This window comes from Nomascus leucogenys, chromosome 3, assembly GCF_006542625.1.
Source record: "Nomascus leucogenys isolate Asia chromosome 3, Asia_NLE_v1, whole genome shotgun sequence".
NCBI lineage: Eukaryota > Metazoa > Chordata > Mammalia > Primates > Hylobatidae > Nomascus > Nomascus leucogenys.
In genome coordinates this window covers 118,882,567-118,896,654 of record NC_044383.1, presented here as the reverse complement: position 1 = coordinate 118,896,654, position 14,088 = coordinate 118,882,567, and the positions used below count along the sequence as shown (strand labels likewise).

Here is a 14,088-nt window from a genome sequence, read left to right as displayed (position 1 = left end):
AGGGGAAACCGAGGCACAGAGAGGGCACAAAACTTGCTCATAGTTACATAGTTAGGAAGTGGCTCAATCCCAGGCATTCTGGCCCCAGAGTCCATGTCCATGTTAATTATTATCAGATACCACCATGACCCTTATAACTTAGAGTGAGAAAAAAGCTCATCATAACTAGATGCAGGACCATACACAATTTAGTTCTCTCTAAATTGAAGGACAGTCTAGAGTGGGATCTGTGTTACAGTGAAAGAATAATGTGCTAAAGAGAAAGACCATGACATGAATATGAGAGTCAACTTAGGCTTTGTAGGCTAGAGAATCTCCTGATTCTATTGCTGTGGTTCTTCTGCTAAGCTTGGTTCAGTAGAAACTGTGTCAATGCTCCTCGCCTGTGTCATCTGGCCCATACAGCTCCTTGAAAGAAAAGCTCAGGAATCAGAATTGCCAGGCTAGAATAAAATAGACACTCCTTCTCCTGGTGTCTGACTGAAGATGCAGCATCCTTGAACCAGCAGCTGCTGGGACTCCTCTCTGTCATCTCAAAGGGTACGGCCCACACAGAAAGTGAAACCAAAACTGGAAGTCACCAGGGGTGACTGGAGGAGCAGGGGCCTTGGAAAGGAAAGCAGCTGGGATCAAGAGGAGTGGAAGGCTCCCCCTTGACTAAAGCTGTAAGTAGTTATCTTGGGCTGCAAACATTATTTTTTTGTCGCTTCCTTGCTCACTGAAAATAAACAAGTGGCATTATTGGTGAATTGCTGTGACGTTCTCATATTGCTCAATAAAACATAAACTTTTCTATTTTTAATATATCCTTTTTTTTATGTCTGAGATTTCCATTTTATTTTTGTACCATACCCTTTCAAATGCGTGTCTCTCTAACTGCCTACATAAATCAACGAGTGACTTGGATCCAGTCACTGTGGATTTATTTCTGTGGTGGCAGTCATTCCAACTTTACCATAAGCTTTTAATTCAATCAAGATAATTTTTTAAAAGGACCCGTTGGTGAATGCAAGAAACTTTTGGCAGAGTTAATAGACTGGCATAGTAGGTGGAACTATGAGATTAATATTATTAATATTTTCTTTTAAGGAAGCGGGAGCTGTCAGAAAGTAGGGGAGGATGCTACTAACTCAAAGGGACTTCTGCAACTTCAATGCTAAGATTCTGAGAGAGGAAAACAGACATGTTGGTTGAACCATGTGAAATTACTTTTGCTAGGTCAAAAACAGTGATGATTGCAATTTCATGTGGCACAAGCATTTCCATCTAGTAGTGCTCAATCTCATGCTGATAACCACCGGCTTCATGAGCCAGACCTCCAGGAAGGCATTAGAGCAGTTCCCCGAGAGGATCCCCAATGGAACTATCAGGCAAATTCCCCAGGTATAGCTAGGCGAGATTTCATGATTTCCTGCCTAGTTGAAGGGCTTAAAAAGGCAGCTCACAAGGCTGTTAATTATGACAAGCTTAAAGGAACTACCCAAGGTAAAGACGAAAACCCAGCCCAGTTCATGGCCCGCTTAGCAGCAACCCTTAGATGCTATACGGCCCTAGACCCAGAAAGGCCAGAAGGCCGCCTTATTTTTAATATGCATTTTATCACCCAATCCACTCCTGACATTAGGAAAAAAACTTCAAAAACTAGAATCTGGCCCTCAAACCCCACAACAGGAATTAATCAACCTCGCCTTCAAGGTGTACAATAATAGAGGGGAAGCAGCCAGACGGCAACGCATTTCCGAGTTACAATTACTTACCTCTGCTGTGAGACAAAACCCAGCCACACCTCCAGCATACAAGAACTTCAAAATGCCTAAGCTGCACACACCTAAGCTGCAGCAGTCAAGCATTCCTACAAGACCTCCTCCATCAGGATCTTGCTTCAAGTGCCAGAAATCTGGCCACTGGGCCAAGGAATGCCCGCAGCCCAGGATTCCTCCCAAGCCATGTCCCATCTGTGCAGGGACCCACTGGAAGGCAGACTGCCCAGCTCGCCCGGCAGCCACTCCTAGAGCCCCTAAAGCTCTAGCCCAAGGCTCTCTGCCTGACTCCTTCCCAGATCTGCTCAGCTTAGCGACTGAAGATTGACACTGCCCGATCGCCTCGGAAGCCCCCTGGACCATCACAGATGCTGAGCTTCAAGTAACCCTCCCAGTGGAAAGTAAGTCCATTCCCTGTTTAATCAATACAGAGGCTACCCACTCCACGTTGCCTTCTTTTCAAAGGCCTGTTTCCCTTGCCCCAGTAACTGTTGTAGGTATTGACGGCCAAGCTTCAAAACCCCTGAAAACTCCCCCACTCTGGTGCCAACTTAGACAACACTCTTTTATGCGCTCTTTTTTAGTTATCCCCACCTGCCCAGTTCCCTTATTAGGCTGAGATATTTTAACCAAATTATCTGCTTCCCTGACTATTCCTGGACTACAGCCACATCTCATTGCCGCCCTTCTCCCCAACCCAAAGTCTCCTTCGCGTCTTCCTCTCGTATCCCCCCACCTTAACTCACAAGTATAGGACATCTCTACTCCTTCCCTGGCAATTGATCACATGCCCATTACCATCCCATTAAAACCTAACCACCCTTACCCCGCTCAACGCCAGTATCCCATCTCACAGCACACTTTAAAAGGATTAAAGCCTGTTATCACTCCCTGCTACTGCATGGGCTTCTAAAACCTATAAACTCTCCTTACAATTCCCCCATTTTACCTGTCCAAAAACCAGACACATCTTACAGATTAGTTCAGGATCTGTGCCTTATCAACCAAATTGTTTTGCCTATCCACCCTGTGGTGCCCAACCCATACGCTCTTTTGTCCTCAATACCTTCCTCCACAACTCACTATTCCATTCTCGATCTTAAAGATGCTTTTTTCACTATTCCCCTGCACCCCTCATCCCAGCCTCTCTTTGCTTTCACCTGGACTGACCCTGACACCCATCAGTCCCAGCAGCTTACCTAGGCTGTACTGCCTCAAGGTTTCAGGGACAGCCCTCATGACTTCAGCCAAGGTCTTTCTCATGATTTACTTTCTTTCCATCCCTCCACTTCTCACCTTATTCAATATATTGATGACCTTCTTCTTTGTAGCCCCTCCTTTGAATCTTCTCAACAAGACACACTTCTGCTCCTTCAGCATTTATTCTCCAAAGGATATCAGGTATCCCCCTCCAAAGCTCAAATTTCTTCTCCATCCGTTACCTACCTCGGCATAATTCTTCATAAAAACACACGTGCTCTCTCTGCCGATCATGTCCGACTGATCTCTCAAACCCCAACCCCTTCTACAAAACAACAACCCCTTTCCTTACTGGGTATGGTTAGATACTTTCACCTTTAGATACCTGGTTTTGCCATCCTAAAAAACCATTATATAAACTCACAAAAGGAAACCTAGCTGACCCCATAGATCCTAAATCCTTTCCCCACTCCTCTTTCTGTTCCTTGAAGACAGCTTTAGAGATGGCCCCCACTCTAGCTCTCCCTGACTCATCCCAACCTTTTTCATTACACACAGCCGAAGTGCAGGGCTGTGCAGTCAGAATTCTTACACAAGGACCAGGGTCGCGTCCTGTAGCCTTTTTGTCCAAACAACTTGACATTACTGTTTTAGGTTGGCCATCATGTCTCCATGCAGCAGCTGCTGCCACCCTAATACTTTTAGAGGCCCTCAAAATCACAAACTATGCTCAACTCACTCTCTACAGCTCTCATAATTTCCAAAATCTATTTTCTTCCTCACACCTGACGCATATACTTGCTGCTCCCTGGCTCCTTCAGCTATACTCACTCTTTGTTGAGTCTCCCACAATTACCATTGTTCCTGGCCCGGACTTCAGTCCGGCCTCCCACATTATTCTGGATACCACACCTGACCCTCATGACTGCATCTCTCTGATCCACCTGACGTTCACCCCATTTCCCCACATTTCCTTCTTCCCTGTTTCTCACCCTGATCACACTTGGTTTATTGATGGCAGTTCCACCAGGCCTAATCGCCAGTCACCGGCAAAGGCAGGCTATGCTATGGTATCTTCCACATCTATCATTGAGGCTACCGCTGTGCCCCCCTCCACTACCTCTCAGCAAGCCGAACTAGTTGCCTTAACCCAAGCCCTCACTCTTGCAAAAGGACTACGTGTCAATATCTATACTGATTCTAAATATGCCTTTCATATTCTGCACCACCATGCAGTCTTATGGGCTGAAAGAAGTTTCCTCACTACAAAAGGGTCCTCCATCATTAATGCCTCTTTAATAAAAGCTCTGCTCAAGGCCGCTTTACTTCCAAAGGAAGCTGAGGTCATTCACTGCAAGGGGAATCAAAAGGCATCAGATCCCATTGCTCTAGGCAATGCTTATGCTGATAAGGTGGCTAGAGAAGCAGGTAGCTTTCCAACTTCTGTGTCTCACGGCCAGTTTTTCTCCTTCACATCGGTCACTCCCACCTACTCCCCTGCTGAAACTTTCACCTATCAATCTCTTCCCACACAAGGCAAATGGTTCTTAGACCAAGTAAAATATCTCCTTCCAGCCTCACTGGCCCATTCTATTTTGTCATCATTTCATAACCTCTTCCATGTAGGTAACAAGCTCCTAGCCCGTCTCTTAGAACCTCTCATTTCCTTTCCATCATAGAAATCTATCCTCAAGGATATCACTTCTCAGTGTTCCATGTGCTATTCTACTACCCCTCAGGGATTGTTCAGGCCTCCTCCCTTTCCTACACATCAAGCTCAGGGATTTGTCCCTGCCCAGGACTGGCAAATTGACTTTACTCACATGCCTCAAGTCAGAAAACTAAAATATCTCTTAGTCTAGGTGGACACTTTCACTGGATAGGTAGAGGACTTTCCCAGAGGGTTTGAGAAGGCCACCGCGGTCATTTCTTCCCTTCTGTCACACATAATTCCTCGGTTTGGCCTTCCCACCTCTATACAGTCTGATAACAGACCAGCCTTTACTAGTCAAATCACCCAAGCAGTTTCTCAGGCTTTAGGTATTCAGTGGAAACTTCATATCCCTTACCATCCTCAATCTTCAGGAAAGGTAGAACAGACCAATGGCCTTTTAAAGACATATCTCACCAAGCTCAGCCTCTAACTTAAAAAGGATTGGACAGTACTTTTACCTCTTGCCCTTTTCAGAATTAGAGCCTGTCCTCGAGATGCTATAGCGTACAGTCCATTTGAACTTTTATATGGATGCACTTTCTTGCTTGGCCCCAACCTCATCCCAGACACCAGCCCTCTAGGCAACTATCTTCCAGTCCTCCAACAGGCTAGACAGGAAATTCACCAGGCTGCTAATCTTCTCTTCCCTACTCCAGATCCCCAGTCGTATGAAGACACCCTAGCTGGATGATCAGTTCTTGTTAAGAATCTGACCCCTCAACCTCTACAACCTCGATGGGCCAGACCCTACTTAGTCATCTATAGTACCCTGACTGCCATCTGCCTGCAGGATCCTCCCCACTCGGTTCACCATTCCAGAATAAAGCTGTGTCCATCGGACAGCCAGCCTAATCCCTCCTCTTCCTCCTGGAAGTCGCAAGTACTCTCCCCTACTTCCCTTAAACTCACTCGTATTTCTGAAGAACAGTAATAACCCTTATGAGCCTAATACATCCCTTCATTCTATTAGGTCTGTTCATCCTTACCCTACTTTTTGCAACAGGGCTTTACGAAGTCACCCCCACCACTTAGGCTGAGCCCCAAAAAACTTGTCATCCCTACTATTTTCTGTCTAGTCATACTCCTATTCTCTGTTCTCAACTACTTATAAATGCCCTACTCTTGTTTACACTGCCGGTTTACACTGTTTCTCCAAGCCATCACAGCTGATATCTCTTGGTGCTATCCCCAAACTGCCACTGTTAATTCCCTCTTAGAGTGGATAGATGATCTTTGCTGGCAAGGCACCCTCCAATACTTCCACCCTGATGAAGTTCTGTTCTTTACTTTTATACTCACTTTTATTCTCATTCCCATTCTTATGCCACCCTCTACCTCTCCCCAGCTATCTCCACCACACTATCAACCTTACCCATTCTCTCCTAGCCACTTCTAATCCCTCCTTAGTGAACAACTGCTGGCTTTGCATTTCCCTTTCTTCCAGTGCCTACACAGCTGTCCCCGCCTTACACAGACTAGGCAACATCTCCTGTCTCCTTACACCTCCGAACTTCCTTTAAAAGCCCTCACCTTTACCCTCCTGAAGAACTCATTTACTTTCTAGACAGGTCCAGCAAGACCTCCGCAGACATCTCACATCAGCAAGCTGCCGCCCTCCTCCGCACTTATTTAAAAACCCTTTCTCCTTATATTAACTCTACTTCCCCCATATTTGGACCTCTCACAACACAAACTACTATTCCTGTGGCCGCTCCTTTATGTATCTCTCGGCAAAGACCCACTGGAATTCCCCTAGGTAATCTTTCACCTTCTCGATGTTCCTTTACTCTTCATCTCCAAAGCCCAACTACACACATCACTGAAACAATTGGAGCCTTCCAGCTCCATATTACAGACAAGCCCTCTATCAATACTGACAAACTTAAAAACGTTAGCAGTAATGATTACTTAGGAAGACACTTACCCTGTATTTCACTCCATCCCTGGCTACCTTCCCCTTGCTCATCAGACTCTCCTCCCAGGCCCTCTTCTTGTTTACTTATACCCAGCCCCATAAATAACAGTGAAAAGTTGTTTGTAGATACTCAAAGTTTTCTCATACACCATGAAAATCTAACCTCCCCCTCTATGCAGTTACCCCATCAGTCCCCATTACAACCTCTGACAGCTGCCACCCTAGCTAGAGCCCTAGAAGTCTGGGTACAAGACATCCCTTTCAGCACTCCTTCTCATCTTTTTACTTTACATCTCCAGTTTTGCCTCGCACAAGGTCTCTTCTTCCTCTGTGGATCCTCTACCTACACGTGTCTACCTGCTAATTGGACAGGCACATGCACACTAGTTTTCCTTACTCCCAAAATTCAATTTACAAATAGGACCGAAGAGCTCCCTGTTCCCCTCATGACACCGACATGACAAAAAAGAGTTATTCCACTAATTCCCTTGCTGGTCAGTTTAAGACTTTCTGCCTCCACTATTGCTCTTGGTACTGGAATAGCAGGCATTTCAACCTCTGTCGCGACCTTCCGTAGCCTGTCTAATGACTTCTCTGCTAGCATCACAGACATATCACAAACTTGATCGGTCCTCCAGGCCCATGTTGACTCTGTAGCTGCAGTTGTCCTCCAAAACCGCCGAGGCCTTGACTTACTCACTGCTGAAAAAGGAAGACTGTGTATATTCTTAAATGAAGAGTGTTGTTTTTACCTAAATCAATCTGGCCTGGTGTATGACAACATAAAAAAACTCAAGGATAGAGCCCAGAAACTTGCCAACCAAGCAAGTAATTACACTGAATCCCCTTAGGCACTCTCTAATTGGATGTCCTGGGTCCTCCCAATTCTTAGTCCTTTAATACCCATTTTTCTCCTTCTTTTATTCGGACCTTGTATCTTCTGTTTAGATACTCAGTTCATCCAAAACCGTATCTAGGCCATCACCAATCATTCTTATATGACAAATGTTTCTTCTAACAACCCCACAATATCACCCCTTACCCTAAGATCTCCCCAACTCTGGTGCCAACTTAGACAATACTCTTTTAAGCACTCCTTTTTAGTTATCCCCACCTGCCCAGTTCCCTTATTAGGCTGAAACACTTTAAATTGTCTGCTTCCCTGACTATTCCCGGGCTACAGCCACACCTCATTGCCACCTTTTCCCCCAGTTCAAAGCCTCCTTCACATCCTCCCCTTGTATCTCCCCACCTTAACCCACAAGTATAAGACACCTCTACTCCCTCCTTAGCAACCTATCATGCACCCCTTACCATCCCATTAAAACCTAATCACTCTTACCCCGCTCAATGCCAATATGATCCCACAGCATGTTTTGAAAGGATTAAAGCCTGTTATCACTCGCCTGTTACAGCATGGCCTTTTAAAGCCTATAAACTGTTCTTACCATTCCCCCATTTTACCTGTCCTAAAACCAGACAAGGCTTACAGGTTAGTTCAGAATCTGCACCTTATCGACCAAATTGTTTTGCCTATCAACCCCGTGGTGCCAAACCCATATACTCTCCCATCCTCAATACCTCCCTCTACAACCCATTATTCTGTTCTGGATCTCAAACATGCTTTCTTTACTATTCCTTTGCACCCTTCATCCCAGCCTCTGTTTGCTTTCACTTAGACTGACCCTGACACCCATTAGGCTCAGCAAATTACCTGGGCTATACTGCTGCAAGTCTTCACAGACAGCCCCCATTACTTCAGTCAAGCCCAAATTTCATCCTCATCTGTTACCTATCTCGGCATAATTATCATAAAAACACACATGCTCTCCCTGCTGATTGTGTCCGGTTAATCTCCCAAACCTCAATCCCTTACAAAACAACTCCTTTCCTTCCTAGGCATGGTTAGTGAGGTCAGAATTCTTACACAAGAGCCAGGACCGCACCCTGTAGCCTTTCTGTCCAAACAACTTGACCTTACTGTTTTAGCCTAGCCCTCATGTCTGCGTGCAGCAGCTGCCACTGCTTTAATACTTTTAGAGGCCCTAAAAATCACAAACTATGCTCAACTCACTCTCTGCATTTCTCATAACTTCCAAAATCTATTTTCTTCCTCATACCTGACGCGTATACTTTCTGCTCCCCGGCTCTTTCAGCTGTACTCACTCTTTGTTAAGTCCCACAATTACCATTGTTCCTGGCCTGGACTTCAATCCGCCCTCCCACATGATTCCTGATACCACACTGAAGGGGTGGGTTGCCCCTCCACACCTGTGGGTGTTTCTCATTAGGTGGAACGAGACTTGGAAAAGAAAGAGACACAGAGACAAAGTATAGAGAAAGATAAAGGGGGGCCCAGGGGACTGGCGTTCAGCATACGGAGGATCCCGCCGGCCTCTGAGTTCCCTTAGTATTTATTGATCATTATTGGGTGTTTCTTGGAGAGGGGGTTGTGGCAGGGTCATAGGATAATAGTGGAGAGAAGGTCAGCAGGTAAACACGTGAACAAAGGTCTGTGCATCATAAACAAGGTAAAGAATTAAGTGCTGTGCTTTAGATATGTATACACATAAACATCTCAATGCCTTAAAGAGAAGTATTGCTGCCCGCATGTCCCAACTCCAGCCCTAAGGCGGTTTTCCCCTATCTCAGTAGATGGAACATACAATAGGGTTTTACACGGAGACCTTCCATTGCCCAGGGACGGGCAGGAGACAGATGCCTTCCTCTTGTCTCAACTGCAAAGAGGCGTTCCTTCCTCTTTTACTAATCCTCCTCAGCACAGACCCTTTATGGGTGTCGGGCTGGGGGACAGTCAAGTCTTTCCCTTCCCACAAGGCCATATTTCAGACTATCACATGGGGAGAAACCTTGGACAATACCTGGCTTTCCTTGGCAGAGGTCCCTGCGGCCTTCCGCAGTGTTTTGTGTCCCTGGGTACTTGAGATTAGGGAGTGGTGATGACTCTTAATGAGCATGCTGCCTTCAAGCATCTGTTTAACAAAGCACATCTTGCACAGCCCTTAATCCATTTAACCTTGAATTGACACAGCACATGTTTCAGGGAGTACAGGATTGGGGGTAAAGTTACAGATTAAAATGGAGTCTCTTCTGTCTACTTTCTATACAGACACATTAACAATCTGATCTCTCTTCCTTTTCCCCACACCCTCCCTTCCCTACACATCAAGCTCGAGGATTTGCCCCCACCCAGGACTGGCAAATTAGCTTTACTCAACATGCCCCGAGTCAGGTAACTAAAATACCTCTTAGTCTAGGTAGACACTTTCACTGGATAAGTAGAGGCCTTTCCTACAGGGTCTGAGAAGGCCACCGCAGTCATTTCTTCCCTTCTGTCAGACATAATTCCTCAGTTTAGCCTTCCCACCTCTATACAGTCTGATAACAGACCAGCCTTTATTAGTCAAATCAGCAAAGGAGTTTTTCAGGCTCTTAGTATTCAGTGAAACCTTTATATCCCTTACGGTCCTCCATCTTCAAGAAAAGTAGAACAGACTAAAGGTCTTTTTAAAACACACCTCACCAAGCTCAGCCACCAACTTAAAAAGGACTGTACAATACTTTTACCACTTTCCCTTCTCAGAAGTCAGACCTGTCCTCAGAATGCTACAAGGTACAGCCCATTTGAGCTCCTGTAAAGATGCTCCTTTTTATTAGGCCCCAGTCTCATTCCAGACACCAGACCAACTTAGACTGTGCCCCCAAAAGCTTGTCATCCCCAGTATCTTCTCTTTAGTCATACTCCTATTCACCATTCTCAACTACTCACACATGCCCTGCTCTTGTTTACACTGCCGGTTTACACTGTTTCTCCAAGCCATCACAGCTGATATCTCCTGGTGCTATCCCCAGACTGCCACTCTAAACTCTTGAAGTAAATAAATAATCTTTGCTGGCAGGACTATGCTGAATCTCCTTAGGCACTCTCTAATCAGATGTCCTGGGTCCTCCCAATTCTTAGACCTTTTATACCTGTTTTTCTCCTTCTCTTATTCCATTTAGTTTTTCAATTCATACACCTGCTGGGCAGGTGGGGGAGACCTACTCATGGAATGAAACTGTAAACCAGACCTGGTGTGAGGAGGGGAGGTGATAAAAAGATTATAGGGTGGAGGAGTGGAGGCTGAGGAAGAATTGGGACCTAGCTCGGCCTGGCGAGGAGCAGCCTGGGGAGGAGGGGAGAGGTCAGATGAGTCTGTAGAAAAGGAAGATTAGGAAGACTCAGCAAATCTTGGGGTTGGGACTGAGGGGACAGGTGGGAGGGAAAGAAGGAAGATTTGGGACGAGTTGCACTGGGCACTGAGACTAGGGAGGGACCGATGTGTAAAAGAATGCCTGGACATCAGGCATCTCAGACCATTTACCCATTTTACGACAAGGATTATTTAGATCTTGCAGGATGGAAAAATTGAAAGTGCCGTTTTCTGGCTATTTGGAACCACTGTCGAGTTTTTATTGGGGTCAAGCGGCATTGCAGAAGAAAAGGCATTTAGGCTTTAGGTCAGGTGTGAGTTGAAGAGGTTTTAAGTTCTTGAGAGCACGGGCTAAGGGAGACGGAGGAATGGGGGGGTGGAAGGTTGCCTATAGTGAAGGAGGCAAGCCCAGAGAAAAGAGAGAGTACAGACTGTCAGGCCCCTGAGCCCAAGCCAAGCCATCATATCCCCTGTGACTTGCACATATACATCCAGATGGCCTGAAGTAACTGAAGATCCACAAAAGAGGTAAAAATAGCCTTAACTGATGACATTCCACCATTGTGATTTGTTCCTGCCCCACCCTAACTGATCAATGTACTTTGTAATCTCCCCCACCCTTAAGAAGGTTCTTGGTAATTCTCCCTACCCTTGAGAATGTACTTTGAGAGATCCACCCCCTTACCCCCCAAAACATTGCTCCTAACTCCACTGCCTATCCCAAAACCTATAAGAACTGATGATAATCCACCATCCTTTGCCAACTCTCTTTTCGGACTCAGTCCGCCTGCACCCAGGTGATTAAAAGCTTTATTGCTCACACAAAGCCTGTTTGGTGGTCTCTTCACATGGACGTGCATGAAAGAGACATGGAGGGAAGGGGTTCGGTGGTTCTTACCCTCCAGAAAAGCAGGAAAGGGGTTGGGGCGGGGAAATAAGGGGTTGAGGCACAGAGATAAGAGGTCAGGGCATGGAAATAAGGGATCGGGGTGCAGAGATAAGGGATGAGGCACAGAGATAAGAGGTCAGGGCACGGAAATAAGGGATTGGGCCACAGAGATAAGAGGTCGGGGTGCGGAAATAAGGGACTGGGGATTCTTGCCCCCTAGAAAAGCGGGACTTACCACTAAGGGTGAAGGAGAAGGGGTTGAGGGGTACTTGCCCCTCCCCCAGAAAAGCGGGACTTGCCGCTAAGGGTGAAGGACCAAGGCAGGTGTCCCTGCGTGGTCTGACACCTCTGAAACATGGCTGAATAATCAGAGAGGCGTCCCTGCAATGATTAAACACCAAGGGAAGGCTGCCTTCCCAGTCTGTGACCGGCACCGGAGTTTTGGGTCCATGGATAAAACGTGTCTCCTTTGTCTCTACCAGAAAATGAAAGGAATTGAAATTAACAGAAGGGAGAGATTGAAGTGTGGCACCAAGATTGAAAGGAGAAAGAGGTTGAGGGATAGTGAGGGAGGTTGGAGAAGAGAGTAAAAAAGGCTGCTTACCAGATTTGAAATTGGTGAGATGTTTCTTGGGCTGGTCGGTCTGAGGACCTGAGGTTGTAGGTGGATCTTTCTCACAGAGCAAAGAACAGGAGGACAGGGGATTGATCTCCCAAGGGAGGTCCCCCGATCCGAGTCACGGCCCCAAATTTCATGTGCATCTGTGTGAAAAGACCACCAAACAGGCTTTGTGTGAGCAATAAAGCTTTTAATCACCTGGGTGCAGGCAGGCTGAGTCTGAAAAGAGAGTCAGTGAAGGGAGATATGTGTGGGGCCATTTTATAGGATTTGGGTAGATAAAGGAAAATTACAGTCAAAGGGGGGTTGTTCTCTGATGGGCAGAGTGGGGGTCACAAGGTGCTCAGTAGGGGAGCTTTTGAGCCAGGTTGAGCCAGGAGAAGGAATTTCACAAGACAATGTCATCAGTTAAGGCAGGAACAGGCCATTTTCACTTCTTTTGTGGTGGAATGTCATCAGTTAAGGCAGGAACCAGCCATCTGGATGTGTACCTGCAGGTCACAGGGGATATGATGGCTTAGCTTGGGCTCAGAGGCCTGACACTGCAAATAAAAAAACAAAGGAGGGAATTTAGTCATTTTGATTTTATATCAGAAGTGATTTTCCCCTTCCCTGTTAGCCAAACAAAAAACCCAAAACTCTAATCAACATAATTTCTATCTTTTACAGCCAAGGACAGAGAAAAACATCCAGATTTGGGAACACAATAACAGATATGATTGTCTCCACTTCTACTGCCAAAATTTTAAAACTGTTAACTCCTCCTCATCAGCTTACCTGACTACTTCCAAGCAAAAGAGATAATGAAGTATTAGTAATTGGTGATACTAGATCAATGAAGGTAGGTCATGGCCCAAATTATACTTACAGAGATGGAAGAGCTTAGTTGTTTTTATTAGGCATCAACTGCATCAGAAATTTCTTTAGCACTTAGCCAATTTGCCTATGGTCTTCCTAAGGTGATGATTTTGAATTGGGTTCTTTAAAAGACATGAATGGCTGGCTGCGGTGGCTCACACCTGTAATCTCAGCACTTTCGGAAGCCAAGATGGGTGGATTGCTTGAGCCCGGGAGTTTGAAACAAGCCTGGGCAACATGATGAAACTTCCTCTCTACAAAAAATAACAAAAATTAGCCTGACATGTTGGTGCATACCTGGGATTCCAGCTACTAGGGAGGCTGAGGTGGAAGGATCACTTGAGTCTGGGAGGTGGAGGCTGAAGTGAGCCATGATCCTACCACTGCACTCCAGCCTGAGCAATAGAGCAAGACTCCGTCTCAAAACAAAAAAACAAAAAACAAAAAAACCCCAAAAGACACGAGTGTTCAGACACTCAGTTGCAGACATTAAAAGACAGCACAGACGCGTGTGCTGTTTTGGGTATAAAGGAAAGACTCTGGAATCAGGAATGAGAAGCAGCACATCCTGCTCTGTTGCTCTAGCTCGCTATGCCTCAGATTCCTATCCTGTAATAAGTGGGCATTTGGGTTATGTGATTTCTAAACTCTAGCAGCACTCATAATCTATTATATACCAATCACCTATGCTAATTTACTAATTATATATACACTATATATTATGGTTATATACTAACAGTCTGTTCTACAAGCTGCTAAAAATTCATGAAAATATCTATCCCTTTACATTTTCCTCAAAAGGGCTTGACCATTTTTCCTGAAATTATTTTTAGTTTTCTGCTCTGTAGAGATTAGACAAGTTATTCCTTTAATAGAAACTTCTATTCAAAGCAGAAAATATGAGCAGATCTTATTTATA

At 45.5% G+C, this 14,088-nt stretch overlaps 1 protein-coding gene across 1 annotated transcript in view; it reads left to right on the top strand.

Annotated features, from left to right (window-relative positions):
• Positions 1–588: 588 nt before the first annotated feature.
• LOC115830450 (vascular non-inflammatory molecule 2) overlaps positions 589–14,088 on the top strand; it is a 28,111-nt gene continuing 14,611 nt past the window's right edge. Inside the window, exon 1 of the mRNA XM_030809701.1 lies at positions 589–665. The gene's annotated coding sequence lies outside the window, so the exon portion shown is untranslated. The remainder of the gene's footprint in view (positions 666–14,088) is intronic.